This window comes from Peromyscus californicus, unplaced genomic scaffold (genome assembly GCF_007827085.1).
Source record: "Peromyscus californicus insignis strain IS unplaced genomic scaffold, ASM782708v3 Scaffold_13__1_contigs__length_99412109, whole genome shotgun sequence".
In the NCBI taxonomy this organism is placed as follows: domain Eukaryota; kingdom Metazoa; phylum Chordata; class Mammalia; order Rodentia; family Cricetidae; genus Peromyscus; species Peromyscus californicus.
The window spans coordinates 65,115,727-65,139,072 of NW_026294424.1; the positions used below are offsets into that span (position 1 = coordinate 65,115,727).

At 36.8% G+C, this 23,346-nt stretch overlaps 1 protein-coding gene across 1 annotated transcript in view; it reads right to left on the bottom strand.

The window, feature by feature from the left end:
* LOC128108498 (cytochrome c oxidase subunit 7B, mitochondrial) overlaps window positions 1–8,286 on the bottom strand; it is a 69,289-nt gene extending 61,003 nt beyond the window's left edge. Inside the window, exon 1 of the mRNA XM_052735084.1 lies at window positions 8,252–8,286. The gene's annotated coding sequence lies outside the window, so the exon portion shown is untranslated. The remainder of the gene's footprint in view (window positions 1–8,251) is intronic.
* Window positions 8,287–23,346: the final 15,060 nt, after the last annotated feature.

Sequence of the window (23,346 nt, forward strand, 5' to 3'; positions counted from 1 at the left end):
TGGAACTGTTGCTCAGAGTTGTCCAAGAGATTCCCAAAACATTTCAGGCTACTTCTATTGCTCATAGTTGATCCCCAGAGGTGGAGGGTTAAGTACCTATTGCTGAAGGCATCATACACTTTAAATATAGGCTCCAGGGCCCCTGAGCTGGAACTGAACCAAAAGCCTCCTCCCTGAAGACTAGGTTTCATGGTACCAGAAGGTACAGTAACTGATGCCTATGAACCACAACAATGACCAGCATGACACAGTAACTGTGATGATGTAATCATGGCACAAATAGGTCAGTGGTAACTAACAGCTCTCTACTTGGACTCAATCTGGCTTTCCCACCTAACTGTATCCTTTTCAGCTATTGGCCAATCAACTTCTTTATTAAACCAATCACAGCTACAAATCTTCACAGTGTACAAAATGGTTATTTCACAGCACATGAGTATGAAGAAATGGAATTAAATAGGGAGACTACTTAGAATGTATGACACAGACCCTAAAGTAGAACCTAGTATTAACTTGCTAAATGGTCATGCTATCAAATTGTCTTCTGAGTATTTATGTTTATACCCACACTCTCTAATTTCATCCTTGGTCAGAGAAGTTTGTTGCAGTAGGCAGCAATCAATGGACAGATAGATAATTGGTCTAATTGCTGAGAATGAGAACCCAAGTGTTCAAACCTAAACAGAACATCTATACTAAACTATCCCCACCAAGGCTTGGGAAGCAAACACCACAGAAGAGAGGGAAGAAAGAATGTAGGAGTTAGCAGATAGGAAGAAGTACTATGCAATGCTGTCTTCTGGACACGGCAGAGCTATCACATTCATGAACTCATAAAGCAGATGGGATGGCCTGTGTCCATTTGTTTGTTTTTGCTTTTCATTATAAAAATGGGCAATATGTGTGAAACATATTAAGAAAAAAATGGAAATATAAATTATCCTAACATGAAAAGGATTCTCAGTGATAGTAAAATAAATCATGAGTACATATTTTCTAAACAGATTTGAGAATGCACTGTAGTGATGAGGATAACACTAAGAAATGGGCATTATTCTTCACTGCTGGTAGAAACATAATACTATAATCAAAATAAAAGAACAATTTGGAAACTCCACCAATATTACAGATACATATAACTTTTACTGCCAGGTATACTTACACTGATGCAAAGTAGTATGCAGGAAGTTAGATTTATAAATTTGTTTAAAAATCAGTAAATTCAGTATTTTATAGTTTGTAAAAAGCCTATGATGATAATTGCTTCTAAACCCAGCAAAACAGTTACAAAAGCTGTGAGATTCAGCACAGTGAAAAAGCAGGAACAGGAGCTGACAGGCTCAGCACTAAAAACACGCACTGTTCTTGCAGTGGACATGAGATGGACTGCCTAGAACACCATCTGTAGGGTATCTGATGATCTTCTCTGGCCTCTAGGGCACTGAACACACAACACTCACTCTGTTTGTCTGTCTGTGTCTGTCTATATGTCTCCCTCCCCCCTTCTTACCCCTCTCCCTTCCTCCCTTCCCCTCCCTCTCTGTTTTACACAAACATACCACACAAACAAGATAAATCTTAAGAGCAACTCAAGTATCCATCAATAGATTAGTGGATAAAGAAAATTCAGTCACACAAAGAAATGAAACTGGATGAACTTGAAAACAGTATACAAGTGAAATAAGCTGCATGCAATAATGGTCAATATGATAACAGTTACATGAATTATTGAGAAAAAGAAAAGTCACAGAGACTAAGGTCCATGAGAGAGTCTCATGTTATAGACAGATCAGAAAACAGAGTGCTAGAATAATAAAGAATATTATGTTTCTCTTTGGGATAATGAAAATACAAACAATGAAGATAAAAAACAATGATAATGGTTTTAGCCAACATTGTGAGTACTATGAATACCAATGAATTATACCACTTTAAGTCATTTAAATGGATACTGTATACCATCTTATTCCAGTGTCTATTGTTAAGCATGCAATACCATAAACTGGGTATTTTTTTTAAATATGGAGGTTATTTTGGATCATAGCTCTCATCTCTGGTTAAAGGACTGTATCTGGTGACAATCTTTTTACTAATAGTGTTCCAAGGTGATGTAGAAGTCATATGCTTCTGTTGGGACTCTTTTCCTAAACAGCCACCTGTACTGGCAGGCTCCAATCTGACCACCCTGTCTAACCCCCATCACCTCCCAAATCTCCTACCTCTAAAACACCAAACTGCGATTATACTCTTTATTACCTTCAAAGCATAGAAGTTGTAGATGTTTTACATCAACAGAAGAGATCATGTAGCTGTGGTGATATTTTATCTGTGTCCCCCAATAAAGTTTATCTGAGGATCAGAAGAAAAAGATAGTCACTATAATAAACATAGAGGCCAGGCAGCGGTAACACAGGCCTTTAACCCTATCACTGGAAAGGCAGAGATCTGTCTGGATCTCTGTGAGTTCAAGGCCACACTAGGAACAGAGCCAGGCGTGGTGGTACATAACTTTAATCCCAGCACTAAACATAAGGGTCTGGAGGTCTGTACAGACAGACAGAAAGTGACAGAGCTGGGCAGGAAGAGGAAGTGATGTAGCTGGGCAGAGAGAGGAAATGAGTTGGCAGAACAGAAAGGCATCTAGGTATGGGTATACAGGAAGGTCTCTTTGGAAGCTGCAGAGTTGATAAGGTGAGGTTAGCTGTGGCTTTTCCGATTCCTCTGATCTCTCAGGTTTTAACCCCGATATCTGGCTCCAGGTTTTTTATTAATAAGACCGTTTAACACTTCATTCAACATGCAGCCCTCTGCTTCTGCATTCCTATGATGTCTCTTGTTACACTTCAAAATTACCAAAGATACTAAAAAATGAAAAAGGAGCACAATAATAAAAAATTGTAAAAACTGACTTCTAAATGATGATAACTTAATTTAAAAGGCCAAGCTTGAAGTAACTGAAATTATCATCAATATTGAAGCATGGGGGAAAACTTAAAATGGATTTTTACTGAAATATTAAACAAATAAAGTTTAAATCTAAAGATCAGTATTATCTTTGGATATTATTAACACCAATGAATTATACACTTAAATGGTCAAATGAACATTTTATACCATTTAATTCTGATTTCCTTTGATCTTGAAATGGTTAACTATTTGTTTTAGGGTAGACTTTTTTAGGGTAGAATTTGAAGTGTATAATAGTCACACCAAATTTGCAATCAATCTAGGAGAAAATTCTGGGTTTTGGCTAAATGTTGTTTAGAATTCTCAAGTCTTGGGATAAACTACAGAAAGTAATTTGGGCAGGTATCATTCTTCCTGGCACTCCAAGTATAAACAGAAGATGAATGCAAGGAATACATCTCTATGTTTCACAATTCAAATACCCTACCCAGTTCAAATATTTTCAAGAAAATAATTACAAGAGCTGACACATTTTATAGCAGTATCAAATTAAGAAAGAAAATCTAAAAGCATCTTTGTGTCACATCTCTGTTCTATGACATTTGACATTGTGCAAGATGTGCTACTACGGGTCATCAAGGACTATCTATCACGTTCAAAACCTCTCTCTCTCAAACACACACATACAGTATTATCATAAGTGATTCAGTATCTCTTTATTAGATCATTTAAAATACAATATGAACAAATACATTTCTATTAATATATGTAATTCAAATATATTTTGTATGAAGCTATTTCAGAAAAACCCAGCTAATTTCATCAGATGAAGAAACTATCATCCCTCATTATGTAATATAATCATCTACAATATGCTCATAAACCAGAATACTTATTATCCTCTATCCTCTGCATTTTAGTCTCTCTGAATTTTCAGCAAGATTGGTTTTGTGCCACAAACAACTATCAAAGATTCTCTACAAGACCCTTGCAACCATGCATCAAAGCACAATTTAGTCCATTAATCCTAGGTGGCGTCAAAGTTTAGACTATGTTGTGATTAATGCATGTTCTCCTGCTTTATTGGTATTCACAGCTCCTTCCAATGCAAAGTTTTGATGCATACTGGAGACCTATTATTCAAACCCAAACCACTGGCAACTTTTCCTCTTATTCATCTTCTGTTTATACCCATGATGTCAGAAGAAATGATAACGTGTTCAAATTTCTTTCTGTAGTTTATCACAAGACCCAAGTATAATAAACAGCAGGTATCCCAACTCCAGAATTTTCTCTTTGTATTGATTTTGCTTTTGCTGGGACTCTTTTGCAGTACAAAGTCTGCACTAAAGCAAACAACCAACAAACAATCTTCTCAAGATTCAGAGCTGAAATCAATGCCAATGTCCCTGGACCTTCTTTTGAATTAGGTTCTTTGAGCACTGAATGTCGTTTTCAGCACACTGACACAATATAATTTTGATGTCTTGAGATCCTTGTTTCAATTTGGCTCCTTTGAACCTCTTTGGTTTTATAAATAGGGTCCTTATTATGGTCTACATCTGGCTTCCCTCAAAGAGACTTTTCCAAAAACCCTGGAGTAGAGCAGCCTATTTTTGTGCTCTCTTGAGGAGTCTTGTTCCCGAGCTCTCCCTCTCTATAGTTTGTTCCAGGCTGTTGGCTGCCTGATGTTTTGATGCCTCTGTCCACTAACTAACTCTTCCCTTTCAACAACTGAGCTTCAGTGTCTTGTGTACTGCTTCCTTCCTAGCAGCAGTTTCTGGCTTACTGCTTCAGTCTGTGTGTCAACAGACTCCCTGGCAACTTCCTGTGTCAGCTTCTGTCCCTTCTGCAGACTGCTCTCACCAATTTGGCTTTCCAAAGACAGCTTGCAGGAGCTCCAAGTGGGGATTTTATCTTCAGTTTCCTAGTCTGTGCTCATTTTCTTGATTATTAAGAGGCAGCAAGACTGACAACTATAGATAAGTGATTACCTACACAGTCACACATAAAGGTTCAAGAAAGAGGTTCTGCTCTTGAAGGCTAATTATCTCACAGGATAGACTCATTTCCAGGTTTTACAACATGTACTCTTTTTAAGGGATTTCCTAGTCAAACGGATATATTCTTGTCTGTTTATCTTTAGGTTACCTCACACATGGCATTGCATGTTGTAATTCATTATCTTTTTATGGCCTCATAAGATCAAAAGACATTTGCACAGTGATGTTTAAATCTTACTGTCTAAAACAAGTATAGTGAAGCAATAGGACCTAACATATGGTTTGTGAATTAAAAAAATACAAAATATATAGAGAGCAATTAAAAACCATTACTATTAAGTTATCAATTAGGGGACTATGAAATAGAAAACCCTAAAAATAGTGGTTCAAACTCAACACAATAATTTTACAAGGAAAAGCATTTACTGGTTTTAGTCTACAAGTTCCAGAATGCCAGTGTTCAGTCTGAACAAACCCTGGCCTTTCCTTCCCTCAAAGTTAGAGGACTGCTGTTCTAGTTTGTCATCACGTGTACTTTCTAGGAATGAAGGACTAAGAGGGCAGAATAAAAACAAGGTAAAAGGTTACACAAACAATCCATGATCTTCTTAGAAAGCTCATCACATTTCAAATTATGTCACAGAACAGAAATGATAGACTGTCTCTCACATTAATAGAGGATGAGAAAATGAGTTTGTGAGGTTGTTTGTTTGTTTGTAGCATACAGCACTAAGAGCTAACTGTAATTGGAAGAGTTGATACAAATGCAGCAGGAGTAGATGAAGCCAACTGATGGCTGCTTAGGTCTCCTGCTGTAAGAGTGAGCATGAGCAGGCCTTTTAATCTAAGAGCTACGATCCTGATTGATGTGTGGGTTTCATGAGGATCCTAACATAAAACCTCTCTAATTTTTATTATTTTTTCTTGGACTTCACTTTTTTCCTGAACACTTTCTACATTATCCCTAGCCTTGCAAGTTACATGCTGTGTCTTGGTTAGAGTAACTACTGCTGTGATAAAACGCCACGATGAAAAGCTGGGGAAGAAAGGGTTGATTTGGTTTACACTTCCATATCACCGCTCATCAATAAAGGAAGTCAGGACAGGAACAGGGCAAAACCTGGAGGTAGGAGCTGTTACAGAGGCCATGAAAGAGTGCCTGCTTACTGACTTACTCCTTGTGGCTTGCTCAGTTTGCTTTCTTATAGAACCCATGACCACCTGCCCAGGGTGGCCCCAACCACAATGGGTCAGACCCTCCCATATCAATCAATAATTAAGATAATACCCTATAAGCTTGCCTACGGCTCAGTCTTACAGAGGCATTTTTTCAACTGAGGTTCCCTTCTGTCTAGTGACTGACAGAAAACTAGCCAGCACACTCTGCAAACAGAAATTATAAAATAAAATAAAAGGTCTTAGGTGGTCACTAAGAGAGACTGAGCCTGGGCATGTGTTGTGTGCTGTTGGACTTCAGTCTGGAAAAGCGTCATAGGAGGTGAGGGTGAAGAGGAAACATTCTGGTACTGGTAAAGGTTTCAATGAAAGACAACACAAAGTTCAAGAGCGAAGACAATGGTAATGAGATAAGCTAGGAGCAAAGTAAGTAAGAGCAAAGACAAAAGACACTGACTCATTTTAAATGGTTATTAATTACATACTTGAGGGAAATTAGCCCAGTTCCAGTGAGTATAATTTATTGGTAAGGGGTAAAACTAGAGACAGGGAATTTAGTAAAGGGACTCTGTTCTAATTGTCTAACATAAAGGTATAAACCAAAACAGTACCAGAGGATTTGGAAATTCAAAGACTGATCTCACAGATATTAAACAAGTTCAAAATTAAAAAGCTTATTAACCAGGTGCTCTTGGCAGGGAACAAAGGGAGCCTACACAGGATTAAAATTTAACAGAGCTCCTATTTTGTTTTCATTCACTCATTGATTCACCATGGTGCATATTGGGTAATGTGATACCTTACCCTAATGCTGCATAACATGCATAGTTAACTGCACAATGGCTTTTACTCTTCATTTATCAAGGTCCTGAAACAGCCAAAGAGAAGCCAATGACCTACATACACTGCTTTGTCTTTAATGAACATCTGATGTGCACTTATGTGTATTCTACAACTTGCCTATTGTGAACAGTGCCACAATCAACTTGGGTATGCAGGAATATTTTTGTTGTGTAGATTTTCGTCCATTGGATATATGCCCCTAAACGAGATACCTGGATGCTAGTGGTAGATCTTAGTATGGACAATGATTTTTTTTTTTAATATAAACACGTAGGCAGAAGAAACAAAAGCAAACAGACAAATGTAATTAAAACAAACTACAAGGACTGTCCAGAATGCAGAAAACAATCATCAATGTGCTTTTGAACTGGCATGGAAGAGCCTCTTCCTAGAGCAAATCTACAGGACAAAGGGAAAAATAGGCAGCACTGGAGTCTGTTAAACAAAGAACAGACTTGTTCACATCAGTCTCCATGGTGAGCTACTTAGTAACCTTCCAAACTATTATTAATGAAACAATAAAGTCATCATTTTGGTCACTATAGCAATGAAAAAGTAAAATCTGCTGATTAAAAAAAAAAATCAGGAAAATAACCCTTAAAATGACAGGAGCTTTGCAAAGACAATGCAAACACGGGGTTAAATAAATAAAATGGCAACATGTATAAGAACTTTAATTACATTCCAAGTCCAGAGAAAAGTGAAAGACACAAGCAGCAGTTTAAAATATGCAGAGTCTATATTCTGTTTGTCTATTAGCTACAAAAGGGCATCCCTTAATGTTGCCCCCGGTTTGAGAAAGTTCATTAAAGGATAAGTTCCCAAAGTAATTCCAGTTTCCTTGTAAAAGCAAACACCTCAGAGGACCCCCTTAGTCTTTCCAAAATCCTGATTTCATCTGTTTGTGTATTATGTGATTACTAGTCCTTAAGGGCAATAATATACTGATATTATGTAGTTATGAATATGTACAATCAAATTAATGATAAAGTATTGTGGTTATATGCCCATTATTAGTTAGGAAGAGTTGAATAGGATCTGGACTTCCCCACCCAGAAGTTCTCTAATACTATCTACTTCAGAGAAGTACTGTGGGAAGAAATGCTCAGGCCACCTAAGTCTCACATAGAGTGGGTCTGAATTATAAAGTGTATATTAACAATGTCCCAGGAGATGTGTTCTGCACTTTTCCTTGAAAGATGAGATAAAACCTCAGAGTCACTGGTCTGACCAAACATCATGATTGATTTCTACAGTAAATATGAAAACTAGGATTCAAGCACAGTAATTCAATGAAACAGAGGCTGATATAAGTACTGTACCTGGATTGTGGCTTCAAAATTAGGAGAAAGGAATCTGCAAAAAAAGATAAAAACAATGACAACTTAATACAGTATCCTACAATCATCACATTGGAGATAGAAAACCTGTAGGAAATTATATAAATAATAACATTTAGTCTAAAGAAGAGAGAACAGGAGAAAGTAACTACCACTGTCAAATTTACAGACATAGTTTAGAATAATAAATGTGATTTAATGTCTCAAGAACTATTTAATTATTTTTAAAAGACAAAAAAAAATTAGAAGGAAAACTAGCAGTTATAAACAAATACTCTGCTGGTCTTGACTGGAAATATTTGGTAAGACATGCTTACTGGGTGGCAGGGGAAGCTAAGATCCCTGGACATGATACAAAAATAAAGATTAATGACATTTCAAGTCCAGTGGCTGTAAGGGAACCAGAGGTTTCTAAGGAAACCTCAAGATTTGCGTCTTTTTCATATGATGGATTATTTAAAAAAAAAAAAAACAACATAATTGAGTTCTCTTGTTTAATTAATAAAGTGTTCATGAATTTACCAAAAAAGAACTGTACACAGCAATTTACCATAACTAGGTTATTACTAGCAAAAACCATATATACCTCTGTAATAATATCAGTAGTTATACCTGTATAACTGTATAATTGCACAATTATTAAATGGCATATTAATATGAAGTCAAGAACTTTAGCAATCACATATCCTCACATTCTGCTTTCAAACTGATCCTAGATATGAGCAGGAATGAGCACCAGAAAAACCTCTATGGAAAGGCACCCACCATATTCATGCTGGTCAACCTAACATAAAAAGAAGGCCCATTACTATAAGGAGATCTAAAAAAAAAAACCAAACTTGTAAATTTCACATAAACATATGATTATAAAGTCACACCAGGGGGCGCTCTTAACACTAAAATGATGGATGGAATATTCTAAAACACTTGGTGGTCTCAGCTGGCCAAAAGGAAGATTTATTTTTCTAAGTATGTACTACGTATAACAAATGCTTATCTCTTGAATGTGTTCACTGACAGTACACACATTTTCTTCTGCATGCTACTGTTTGTGTGGTTAACACTAGGAAGTTACTCTATCAAGGAAAACATTTTTCTCCCCATAGGAAATGTTTTATTTTGGAAACATTTTGGGAACTTAAATCTCATCTGCCTCTTATTCTTCTTGTAGTTACACTGATTCCCATTAACATAAAAGAGTGTTGATGAGCACATACACTTAAAAATATGGCACCAAAGTGAATTTTATTTTTTACCAAACTCCCTATCAGAGGGTTTAATTCCTTCCATCATCACCCCCCAAAAAAGGAAGCATGATTTGGTGTGTATGAGTGTGAAGGACTGAGACTGTGTGTGTGTGTGTGTGTGTGTGTGTGTGTGTATTATGCTAAGAAAGCACTGTACAACTGTGCTTTATCTCAACCCATTTCTCTTTTCTTTTTTTTTTTACTTTTTATTCTAAGGAAAGGTCTGTGCAAGCAGCTCCAGCAGACTTGAATTCACACTGTAGCCCAGGCAGACCTTGAATTCATACCATGGAGCAGCAGACCCTGAATTCACACTGTAGGCCAGGCAGACCTTGAATTCATACTATGGAGCAGCAGACCTTGAATTCACACTTGTAGCACAGGCAGACATCAAATTCACACAGTAACCCAGGAAGTCCCTGGATATGTGATCTTCCTACCCAAATCTTGCCAAGTTGGGGTTACAAACCACTGCCAGACCTAGCAGAAACATGATTCTAAAGTTATTCAAAATGGAAAATTGTAATGGAATTCTAATCTTGGACATTCTAACCCACTCCTCTTATTTTCTCATTACCTCCAGTCACTTGACTGCAACTGCTCCCCTCCAAAATATTTGAGATTTGACTCAGCTTCCTAAAAGCATAGTAGAAGATGTGAGTTTTCAGAGAAACAGAGAATGATTAAAGGTGAGTAAGGCTGTGTTACCCCAAAACCATCACATACTACTCAACTGGAAGCAAATGTTTACACAGACAGGACACCTAATTAAAAGAAATTTTATGAAAGGACTTAAACGTGAAATGAAAGCAAAGTATGGGAAAAGATGAAATCATACTTGTCTGCCTTTAGTTCTAGGAAAAGCATTTGCAAGCTTTTCTCAACCCCAGTTGAGTATACTACTTTATCTATAAGCAACTTCCATGAGTGACATCTACCTGTAGTCAGGCACACATGAAGAATTCTGGCCAAGGACCAACTACTATAGTGATGTAAATTTAGGAAATAGGAGGAGTCTTTTTTCCTGTTTGTTCCTAAAACCAATTCATCAGTAAATTAACACTTTGAAGTAAAATTATGTAAGAAAATGCACACATCTATTTAATATTTTAGACTGAAGTAGAAATGACTCTTATCCCACAAGACAGATTTTAATATGGTTTTGGAGCATGTTTAGAGACAAAAAGAATAAAAAACACAGGACAAACAGGAGACAGGCCACAGAGATGAAAACTGTAAGAAAGATGTTGGATGAGGAATCAGGAACCAGCCATTACCTACGTTATGTACTTCTCAATTTTGAAATTAGAGAAGTTTTGAAAGATTCAACAAAGTAGATACAGCCTTGTTTGAAGAAAAGCAACACTTAACAGAGTATAATCTGACAGAGAAAAGCTATGAGGTTCCATGAGAAGCAAAATCAAAGCAGTGGTCCTGGGGTTCTCTGTGGCCAATCTTAGAAGCAAATCTGGAGTTAGTTGAAGGAAAGAAAGAAAGCAGTCAGTCCCTATTAGGACTGAAAGGAGAGTCAAGGGTTAGCTAGTAACTGGGGGTTACATTTAGTTGATGACAGGCACACAAGCCAAGATATAACAATATGAAGAAGTCTGAAGAAATTATACTTCTGCAGGCACTCAAGATTCCAGGATTTAAGCAGAGGGCTAAAGACCCAAAGATGAGAGAGTGACTCCATTCACCCACTCACTAACCTGCTCACTCATTTAATAATATTCAAGGAATACCTACATATGTTGCAGGCACAGACTTATGGGCTTAGAATAGAAGCAATAACAAGACATAGATCCTTGCATTCGTGATATGCACATTCTTGCAGGGAACAGGGATCCTCAACAAGAGCTGGCACAGTACCAGCACTGTAAGATGGTTAAGTGTCATGACCAAAGAGAGGAGAGCCAAGCATTGTGAGGGTGATTTGAAATAAACAACAGGGAAAACAGAGTACAAACACTTTTGTATCTCCTTTACCACACAGAGAAAGAGGCCTCAAGGAATGGGAAACGTCCAGTAAGGGGCCCTAAAAGTGGAAGTGCGCTTCACTATTTAAAAGATAGCAAGCAGGTCAGTGTTGGGAATGGAATACAAAGTTTTCAAGAAGAAAAAAGAATAGAGTATGCAGGTTTTGCAGAGAATAAAATAAGAATTTTGATAAAGAATACTTTGGAAATAGGTGGGACAAAACTTTCTAATAAGTAAATCTGGCATGTATGAGAACACAGAATATGGGATGATGCATGTGTCTCTGATTTAAGCAGCTAAAAGGACAGCTGACAATTAGTGGTGCTGCAAAGTCAGGCAATTGGAGAAACTGATTCGTGAAACATGAGCTGTCTAGTAGGCCTAATTCTAAAACCATGAGATAAGGGAGTGAGTGGCAAGAGAAGAGGGTAAGGGAGAACTATCCTTAGACTGCGTAGGCTTCTGGGAGTCCCCCACTCTTCAACTTCTGGCATTCATACCCCTCAGGATTCCCATCGCCTGGAATGAGGGCAAACCTTCTAACTTGTTTATAACCCATAAAATGAGAGAAATGACAAAATTTCTCCAAATTAAACACTATAATTGCATGACTACATTAATACTATACCTTTAATCTTGCCTGGGTTTTTCTCTCTGGCCAAATTCTGCAAAGCAAATACACATCAAGGAACCTGCATAGACAAGGAACTAAGGACAGCCTCTAGCTGCCACTTTGCAAAGCTACCAGATTCCACTCAAGCAAAGAGCAAGCCCTTCTTTCCCATAGCCTTCAGGAAATAAATTCTTCCAACAATCTGAGCAAGTGTGGAAATAAATCTGTTATTCAGATAACATCCCAGTTGCAGATGACAGCCTGAGTGCAGTCATAAAAGAGGATTCAGCTGAGTTATGACTAGACTTCTGCTCCATAGAAACAGATTATAAAATGGGTGTTATTTTAAAACACCAAGTTTATGGTAATTTGTTATGCACCAGTAGAAAGTAACATAAACCCTGGGCGGCTGCAAAATTTAGAGGCCAGCAAGACATGTAAGGCAAAGAAAATGACAAAGAAAGAAAGGCCAATGAAATCAGAGAGAAATCAAGAGAATTTTTTTCAAGAAACAGATTGCTTGTTTTCTCCAAGGGGAAGATACAGAAAGAAAAGGATAAGTTGGGCCTGTGGGCCTGCTAGAAGCTGCTAGGTAATGAGCAATTAAAGGTTCTGTGAGAAACCAGGTTTAGCCACTTACTTCTGGCCTTATAGTCCTTCTCCTTCCCACCTCCTGGGACAAATAGTAAGAGGAGTTGATGGTGTGTAGGGACTGGTAGAAGCCAGAAAGTACTTACATTCTTTCTGCTATAGGTGCTTGTGCACTAATAAACCTAGTTCCACTGAAAACTTTTGTGGCTGATATTACCAATGATGATTTATCCTGCAAAAGTTTTGGGAAGTAGTGGAGCTTTGTGATCTAGTCAGCTGTTAACTGCTAAAGTAAATGACACTCAGTCTTATTAAAAGCATTGGAAAATCCAATTAGTGCCAAAGCTGTGATACTTCACTGTTTATAAGGCTTTGAAGGTTGGTATTTCAAAACTGGCTAACAACACCAATCACAGTTGGCTCATTTTAATTACTAAGTAGCTAACATAACCTATTTTTAAACTTTTTATTGTTGTACTACATGCTCAGATTGCCTTTTAATTCATTTTTCCAAAAATATCAACAGAAGTCAATCTAATGAACATGTATTATATTCAAGGTCCTGAGCTAACTAGGTCTTGTTCAGTGAAAGAGCTCTCTGTTGCTTTTTGTAACATCTAGACTCTGTATACAAACTTATACTACTTACAAAGTACTGTCACACAAAGACTGCTGTGCTCTAAAGTGATTAGTATTCAGCTTTTATCTAGATTTATCTATGGTGAGCATCCCATTTTCATATAATGCTTTGAAAGCAATTTCTCCTCCACTCATTCAATGAAGATTTATTGAGGACTTCCTCAGTTACATAAAAGCAGAAGTTGAACAAAAACAGAAGTATTTAAGGTTGCTGTTTTAAAAGTGTATCTCAAATGCAACCTTCTTCTCCTTCTTCAATATCTATATAATTATAAGGAGTATCCATATTTAATATGCATACTTTTAAAAGCATTTTTCATGTGGTAGTAATACAAATATGTCCTTTGCAACATGAGTTACACCCTAGGTCTCGCTCTATTGTTTGAGGCCTACAGAGTCAATCAGTTCCTCTTGTTTTACTTTGGCCCCACTTCATTATCACAATTTTAATCATAGTTTTAAAATGTTCTCATCTGAAACACACCCTGATGTGGAAGAAAAACAGCAAAGAATGTTTTACCTTTCACTCATTTCCCCTAATGTTAACATGTTATATAAAGTATAGGATCTTAACAGTAACACAGTACTATTAAGTAAAATAGTCTTGATTTGATATTTACCCATTTCTCTGTAAATGATCTTCTCCCATCCCAAGATCCTTTCCAGGTCCCCATGTTATATTTAGCTGCTAAGTCTCCTCAGCATCCTCTGATTTTAGTAGTCTCTGGGTCTTCACATTTTTTTCATGACCTAGACATTTTCATTTGTTTCTTGAGACATGGATTCAACATGTAGACCAGGCTGGCCTCAAGTTCATTATTCTCCCTTGTTGACTTCCTGAGTTCTAGAATTATAGGAATGTCTACCCTACCTTGCTAGAGATCTTATTGTGGAAAAGTACTGACTAGTTAGTCTGTAGAACATGTATATTAACTTTCACCAGAGCTTTTAAATTAGAATGAACTAACACACATTTCATAAGAGTATCACAAAAACAGGGCTGTGAACTTCTGGGGAAATCAAGTCAAGAGCGTTAATGATAATACTAATGTGTATTATTGCCAATGATATATATCTTGACCGCTTGATTATGTGGGCATCCTATTTTTTCAAAGATTACTGTATTTAGTAGGTATACTAGGAAGATACTTTAGTCCATGTAGATTCTGTTTTTTCTTAATCTTTCTCTCACTAGTTGTAACACACTCGTGAGATTGTCTGCCACATACACTGCAGCAGTATTTTGCAGAACGCTCTATTTTTCTACGTTTATTAACTATCTTTTCTCTCATATATGCTTACTTTTTGATTCCCTGATATCAATAATGACTCAAACTTATTTTATTTCGTTCTCAATGCTATCATCAAATATTACTTTATTTGGTTACTTAATTAGTTCCAACTCTGGTTATTAAAGACTTTTTCAGGTTGTCTCCTATACAATTCTAATACATAATTATCCTTTTAGTCTTGCATTTTTACTTCTTTCATTACAAGATACTAAAAAAATAGTCCAATCTTTTCTTACATTAACCTTGAAATTGACCATTTATCTGAAGAACTCTTTATTTTTCGAATTTTATTTTGATTGGGCAGTACTTTGGGGGGACGACGAGCTATGTGTTGGCTATCATCACTGCTAATCAAGTGCCACTGCCTTCAAGATGCTCAAGGTATAGTTACAATATACATGCAAAAATATACACATATACAAACATATTTCCTTTCCATAATTTATTATTGAATTTTGGTATTTATTGATTAAAGTTTACCTGTAACTTCTACATCAATTCTTAAGGCATTTTTACAGTTATTCAATATACTATAAAGCAATGCTATCCTCTGTAAGAGCAGAGCAGTGAAAACTCTGAGCTATCAAACCCAGTGTAAGGCAATTCTCTGTCTTCTTATATCAAGTCTCATATTGTAGACATGTGTCTTTTTGGTGGTCTGTGTGCTGGCAAACTTTTAAGTATTTTTTTTGCTTTTAGTTAAATATTTTACTGTCTAAATTGCCTTAAAATATTATGTTAATATTGATTTAGTGTTTCTAAACACAAAGGGCTAATGTGCACTTTATGGAGAAAAGATATAAATTTTATTCAGGAATGAGCTGTACTAATGGCAGTAAATTCAATATTTTAAAAGTGTATTTTAAAAGAAACACATATAAAATTTTATAAAGTCACTGATAGTTGACTAAAATGTTGTAACCAGAAGTACACACACACACACACACACACACACACAATTTAACCCTGTATTTACTCTTACAGTAACAATTTAGTATTTGGTAGCTCATGTCTTAATGGACCAATCTGCATGTTTTAAAAGCAATGAATACTCACTGATACATCTAATTCTAGTCAAAGTAATATTGTAAGATCTTTTTTAGATTGCTCCTTATTTATATTTCCTTCTAAAATCAGAGAATCTCTTCTACTTATTTAAAATTGATTTGTTCAGTGCATTAAAAATCTAGACAATATGTGTATGTAAGATGTACACCTGGCTAGCCCACTCTTGTTTGAAGCAGTTTTTCAAATTAAGATTATAGTAGCAATTTTACTTTTCTTTACAGCTGAATAAAATTTCACTGTGCATATGCACCACATTTTCATTAAGTATTCGTCCAATGATAGGCATCTAGGCTGGCTCCATTTCCTCACGATTGTGAATAAAGCCACAATAAACATGGATGTGCAGTATCTTTGTTGCAGGGTACAATGTCTGTTGGGTATATGTCAAGAAGTAGTAGTGCTGAGTCATCCAGCAGTTCCTTTTTTAGCTTTCTGAGGAATCTCCACACTGATTTCCAAACCTACTGCATCAGTTTAGACTCCTACCAACAATGGATAAGGAACCCCTTCAGCATTTGTCTCATTTTGTTTATAATAGCTATTCTAATGAGATGCAACCTCAAAATGGGTTAATTTTATTTCTCTGAGGGCTGAAAATGTTGAACACCATTTATTAGCAATTTGTGTTTCTTCTTTTGAAAAAAAAATCTACTTAGCTCCACAGACCATTTTTTTAATTTATTTTTTAGTATGTAGCTTGTTTGGCTCTTTCTATACTCTATACACTACTGTCAGATGCATAACTAGGAAAGGTTTTGTTCCATTTTGTCTCTTAACTCAATAATAGTTACCTTTACAGTATAAAAGCTTTTTAATTTTGTACAGTCCATTTGTCAATTGCTGGCCATATTTCTTGAACAATTGGAATCCTCTTCATAAAGTCGTTACCTATGCCTGTATCTTGAAGAGTATCCCTTGTTTAGAGAAGGATACAGAATCAGATTTGAAAGTAAAGGGTGGGGATACTGAAAGTAGGAATTTGCTCTTATGCTAGTACCATGATGTTGTTATAAATATAGCACTGTAGTATAGCTTCAAATCAGGATGGTGATACTGCCATTAATTCTTTTAATTATCCTATTTTCTCCATCTTATTTTTTTTTTTGGAGGGGGAGGTTGTGTGCATTTTTTCTAAACAAAATTTAAGATTACTTTTTCAATTTCTTTGAAGAATTGAGTGGAACTGTGATGGGAAAAGTGCTGAATATGTAGACTGCATTTGGTAAAATAGCCATTTTCACAATAGTAATTCTATCAGTTATTGAGCATGGGAGATCTTCCATCTTCTGCTGTCTTTAATTTATTTCTTCAAATCTTAGTTTTTATTAAATAATTTAATTCCTTGGATTTATTCTGAAATATATTTAGGCTATTGTGTCCCTGATTATTTTTAATGTTTGTTACTTGTTTATGGCAAGACTACTGATTTGTGTGTGTGTGTGTGTGTGTGTGTGTGTGTGTGTGTGTGTGTGTGTGTGTGTGTGAAGGGCTTTATTACGAATGGCTAGCATTCATAATGCTGGAAAATACTAAGGTACTAAGAAAAAAATAAACCTCAGTATCACCCAGCTATTACCCTGGCAAGCTACACCAAAATTTGGCCTGGCAAGATATTACCCACTGGTGCTACAGTAGCATGAATGTTATAGGAGTAACCAATCATATTCTGATTGGATCTCAGGCCCATTCCATCAGATGGATCAGGTACTGTTAAAAGGACCAAAAATCTTTTACTAGATAGGTCATAGGCTCTAGAGTTCGGGGGGTCTCTGCAACTTCCATAGCCACCAGAGTAATGATCCACAGAAGGCAAAAAGGCAGTTCTGTTCAAAACAACTAAGCAACCAATGTTGGTTCAAACTCAGGGAGTCTGATCCCACATAGTAGTTAATTTTGGGCATATTCAAGCACAGCACAATTTGGTGAAAACTTTCCTGGTGATAATTAACTCAATCCTGTGTGCATAACAACATACAAAGTAAGCTTAAAAAGATCGAGTGTGACTACATCATAACTCTTTGTTAAGTACATGTGACACCTTCCAGAAAGATAGGCTCTGTAGTTTTAAGTTTCCCTGGGTCCTGCCTGGCCTGTGGTTGGGACAAATCTCTCCCCACAGTTCTGCAGCCTTTTGTAAAATAATCACACAGAGGCTTAATATTATTTATAACTGCTTGGCCATTAGCTCAGGTTTATTACTGACTAGCTCTTACACTTAAATTAACCCATAATTCTTATTTATGTTTAGCCACATGGTTTGGTACCTTTTCTCAGTTCTGCCTTGTCATCTTGCCTCCTCTGTGTCTGGCTGGTGACTCCTGACTCAGCCTTCCTCTTCCCAGCATTCCTTTAGTCTGCTTGCCCCTCCTATACTTCCTGCCTGGCTACTGGTCAATCAGCGTTTTATTAAACCAGTATACAAAATCATTATCCCACAGCAGGGCTCTGTATATTGAATAATAAAAACAAGCTCACAATAAGAGTCTAGGGGAGGATCCGGTATGGTCTTGGTCACACAGGTATCTCAAAAGTTACCATGTCCACTCCCAGCCTTCTGGGCAGACAACAGGTTATGCATCCCTTCCTTTGAAGGGACAACCCTGTGTTTAACATTTAGGTTCCCTAGTGATTATCTGTGAGCACTAGGATCCCCATACCTCCTACACTAGAGAGGAAACCAACAATATTTTTCTTAAATTGAAATAATTTTAAATGACTCCTAATGACTTACTGATATTCCCATCAATCAGAGTATCTCTCATGCTCATCAACAAGATTTTCTTTCTTCTCAGTAGATGGCAATTAACAAAAATCTTCATCTAGTCAACATTCACAGAAAAAAAAAAAACCTTGCAGTAAATAGGCCCTAAGTAGGGTTACCATTCATATCACACTCCTCCCTCCAAGGTTCAGGGATCTTTACAGAAGAGTCAGAAAGACTGTAGGAGCCAAAGGTGGTTGAGAAAATCAAAGAAAGAGTGTTTTCTAGACACACAGCGTAGCTATACGTATGACCTCATGGCAATTGTGTCAGCATGCACAAGACCTTACCTGCACAAGTTCATCTAGACAAATCCTAAACTAGAGGGAAGGTAGACATGAAATCCCACCAAGAACTAAAGAGCTACTGACATTTGGTATCTTCTGGGAGAGGAAGAGTTAGTTTTCTTTAATGATGTAACTAAACGCTGATTGGCTGACCACACAGCAGGGCAGCCCATGCACCCATGAATAGCAGGGCAACATAAACTAGACTTGATGACGTTGTGGAGAAAAAAAAGAAGCGCTCTAATGTTTTGCAGGAAGTGACAAAATATATGCTTCTCCCAGAAGTTATGCATTATTAAATAAAAACCCCAGTGCTAGTTATAAGATAACCTTCTTGAGAGTTCCTTGTCAGAAAGGCTCCCGAGATGCACCTCCCTAAAACAACATAGGCTATTATGATTGTTCTTTCTTGTCCACTAGAATTTAATGGTAAGATCCTGTGGCTGAAGCCACCGCACACTAGTAATGAAACAGGGAAATCAAGCTAGAACTGAGCTAGAAGTTTTATTCCTGCTGTTTAGCTTTCATGGTGCTAGAAGGTGCTGGGAAGTGATCAAGAGTCTTATTGAAGTGTGAACTCTGTGAGCTAAAGACCTTCCAGGTAAGGTGTACCCTCTAGGACAATAATGGAGTAACTGTTCAGTTCATAACCAACCACTTCCCGATTTGATTAGAGGCCTGCTGAAATTCACTTTGCAATATGGTCATGTCAAATTGCTTTCTAAATATTCATTTATTTATTTATAGAATAGTGCTGCAGCCCAGTCTTCATCATAAAAGCTTATTGCAGTGGGCAGTGGTTAATGCAAAAGCCTATATGCTTGTAATGATTATCTAAATTATTCTATTAATAAAAAAGTCAGGAGTGGGGTCATGTATGAGGTCAAAATCTGACTGATCAGAGAAGCAGTGGAGGGGTGAGCACTGACCTCCTCTCTATCCTTCCTTGATCCAAAACGGCCATGAATCTTTCTAACCTCTCCCTACTATTTCCTGTGTCTCTCTGTATGTCCTGGGTCCTCCAAAATCTCTATGGCTGATACTGGTCAGCTGGTAGCTCTGATTCATGGTAAACTTTATTGTCAGTCTCAGGAGTGGCAGAGTATGATCTAAATATCCCATAACACATGACAAAAAGCTGAGAGTAAGTAATGCTGATATGCTTGGTCCTAAATGCAGTATCTCTATCGCCTCCTCCAAGGTTCAAGGAATACCACAGAAGAGGTTCAGAAAGAATGTAAAAGTCAGTAGATGGGACTATATGTGCAACATAATGCCTTCTGGACATGACAAAGCTGTTCTACCCTCTCTCACAGCAGCTGTACTTACCTGTTCAAGATTTGTACAAGACTGGGACCTTCAATATTTCATCATGGGTAGAGAAAAAGTCTATAAAGCCCTATCTTTCCTTAAAAAGTTTATCAGGATTTCATTTTCTTTGGTGATGTAGCCAATAATAACTTATCTCTACTCCAATAAATAAACTTCTACCCATGCTCAAGAAAGCATCTCTAATTAAGCTCAGTGTGATAATCACAAAAGAACCCAAGAAAGGGGTGTTTCAGCGGGGAAGGGAGGTGCAAGGAGATGAGAGATGGAAATAACTAAAATCCATCTTACACACACACACACACACACACACACACACACACACACACACACGCATACACACACATATGCACGCAAAGAACTGACAAAAATAATATACTGTGAAATGTTTTAAAGGTTGTAAAAATAATGCACAACTTACTGCCTTAAGCAATACTGGATGCAGTGAAGATACTATTTCCCACAATAATTTTGTTTCTTCAACATGTCTAAGTTACTCTTTAATGATGTAAGTGCTTTCTTATGTGTGTGTGCGTGCGTGCGTGCGTGCGTGCGCCATTTATTGCCACTTTCTCTGAAATCAGTGTTTTTTATTTTTGTGATCTGTAAAATAGTCTATAATATTAACAGTTAAATTTATACATTTGATACATTTTCATTCATCCCATTCTACATCATCTACAAATTGTAAATTAATTTTTTCCTTCCGTTCTCTAGAATCTAGGTTTGTCACATGCAGCTGTATGCAAGTATATTTCAAACAGGTAGCAAGATAACATTTAAAAACAAGAATCTTACTTATAATAATAGCATATAAACTCATACTGCATAAATAATTATCAAAATGGAGTTTTTCATGGTGTTGTTATTAACTTTGAGTAACTTTGACTACATAGTACAATGAGTATAAAAATGGAATTACACATCCCTACATCTGTAGCTCAAGGAACACCCTGGAAGATAGCATGCAAAGATTACAAGAGCCAGAATACCAAGATGTCAGCTATGAAATAGTCTCTCCTGCATATGAAACAGTTTCTCCTTGTTTATGGTTGCATAAACAAGACTGAACAAAAACAGTATCAAATGGACATATTAATACAGAAGGATAATTTCATGAGCTACAGGCAACTATTGACTGCTTGGAGAAGGAAATTTAGCCTTTCCCAGGGATGAACTCCCTTACTGGTTTATAGAGCAACACATATTAAGAGATGTCTATCGTAACATTTTTATAAGGCACTGTGAAGAAATCCAATAAAATTTGATTATTAAAATAAGAAGAATGTCTTAAAATTCATAAGAAATCATACTATTTACTATGTGTCTAAAATAACCTATACCTATAATTCTGTATATAAATGCACAAATATAGTTAAAATGAACTTTTCTCATAAGAGCTGGCAGTGTACCCTCCAAGAGTCAAAGACCACCTAACAAAAACCTCAATACTAGACATGAGAAGTCCTTTTTTGAGCTGTTGATCAGAGCTGTCCAAGAGACTCCCAAATAATATAGCCTATTGCTACTGCTCTTGGTTTCCACCCAATGGTGGAAGATACGTCCCAATTAATAAAGACACCATGCCCTTCAGACACAGGGCTAGAGGCCAATGAGGTGGAACTAATCTGAATGGCTCCTTCCTGAGGACTAGCTTTCATGATACCAGAAGTTGCCATGCAAGCCTCCAAAGGAGGGAAGAAACCAACAGTCCTACCCAGATATGCACTTATAAATAACATATTCAATCAGCATGCACAATATCCCTAAAGATCTAGTTATGGCATGCATAGTTTAGTGGTAACAAAGCTCTCTATTTGGACTTTAGACCTACTCAACAAGAGGGAATCCAAGCCAGGATACTAGAAACCTAGTCAACCTACTCAATGCTAGTGAAATCATGGATATTGGAAGAGAATCTACAACCACCACTTTTTTAAATCAGCCTAATCCCTAATGACAATTTAAGTACCGTCCTTATACCACAGGTAATTACAGTCCTCACCCCTTATCAAGGAACCTCTCTTTGAAACAGACAGAAAAAAAAAATAAAAAAACCCACAACCAATTAAAATGCAAAGTTGTAGAACCTGGTACAAATGGATGCATCTACAAAACACTCCTGTACCCAAGGCTCAAAGAACACTGCAGAAGAGGAATAAGGAACCTAGTAATAATTATTATCAAAAGATGAACTATTATAAGATTTTTATAATACACTGGGAAGAACCTGTAGGTACATGTATGGTGGTATTGTGTTCCCCAAAATATTGTGTGACCCTAATAAACTTATCTGGGGTCAGAGAACAGAACAACCACTAGATACAGAGGCTAGAAAATGGTGGCACTCACACCTTTAATCCTAGCCTTCTGGAGGCATGGATCTCTGTGAGTTCAAGGCCACACTGGAAATAGCCAGGCATGATGACTCACGCCTTTAATCCCAGGAAGTGAGCCTTTAATCCCAGGGAGTGATGGCAGAAAGCAGAAAGATATATAAGGCATGAAGACCAGAAACTAGAAGCATTTGGTTGGTTAAGCTTTTAGGCTTTTGAGCAACAGTGCAGCTGAGATTCATTCTGGATGAGGACTCAGAAGCTTCCAGTCTGAGGAAACAGGATCAGCTGCGAAATTGGCAAGGTGAGGTGGCTGTGGCTTGTTCTGCTTCTCTGATCTTTCAGCATTCACCCCAATAACTGGCCTCAGGTTTGATTTTATTAATAAGAAATTTTAAGATTCATGCAACATACATCCAATGAAATATTATATATATATATATATACATACATACATATGTTTAGAATACTGTACTTTCATTTCAAAGGCCTATTTATAAAAAAAAGTAATGGTATGAAATGAAAATCATTCTCAAATTAATTTAGTTTTATGTCATTTTTATGCAAATAGGTATTTAAGTAGTTAAATATATAAAACCAGAGAAACTGATAATTAGCTGCTTATAATAAGGTAAAATAATTTACATTTTTTCACAATTCCAAAAATAGTCAAGTTAAATATGACTGACTTTCTTTTAGAACCAGTAAACAAACAGTTACATAAAAACAGTTAATCTAAAAATAGAATATTTAAGATCTGGATTATCTGCTTTTTCCAAGTTCCTACAAATCAGTGTGTATTAAGACCCAGGACCAGGGTGGGATGATGTGTTCATGATTTTCTCTCAAATCCCTTGTCTAACACCACCTGGATCTGCCATGCTTGACTTCACACACCTCAGCTCAGTTCTGAAAGCCTAGGACATTAATCTTTAGT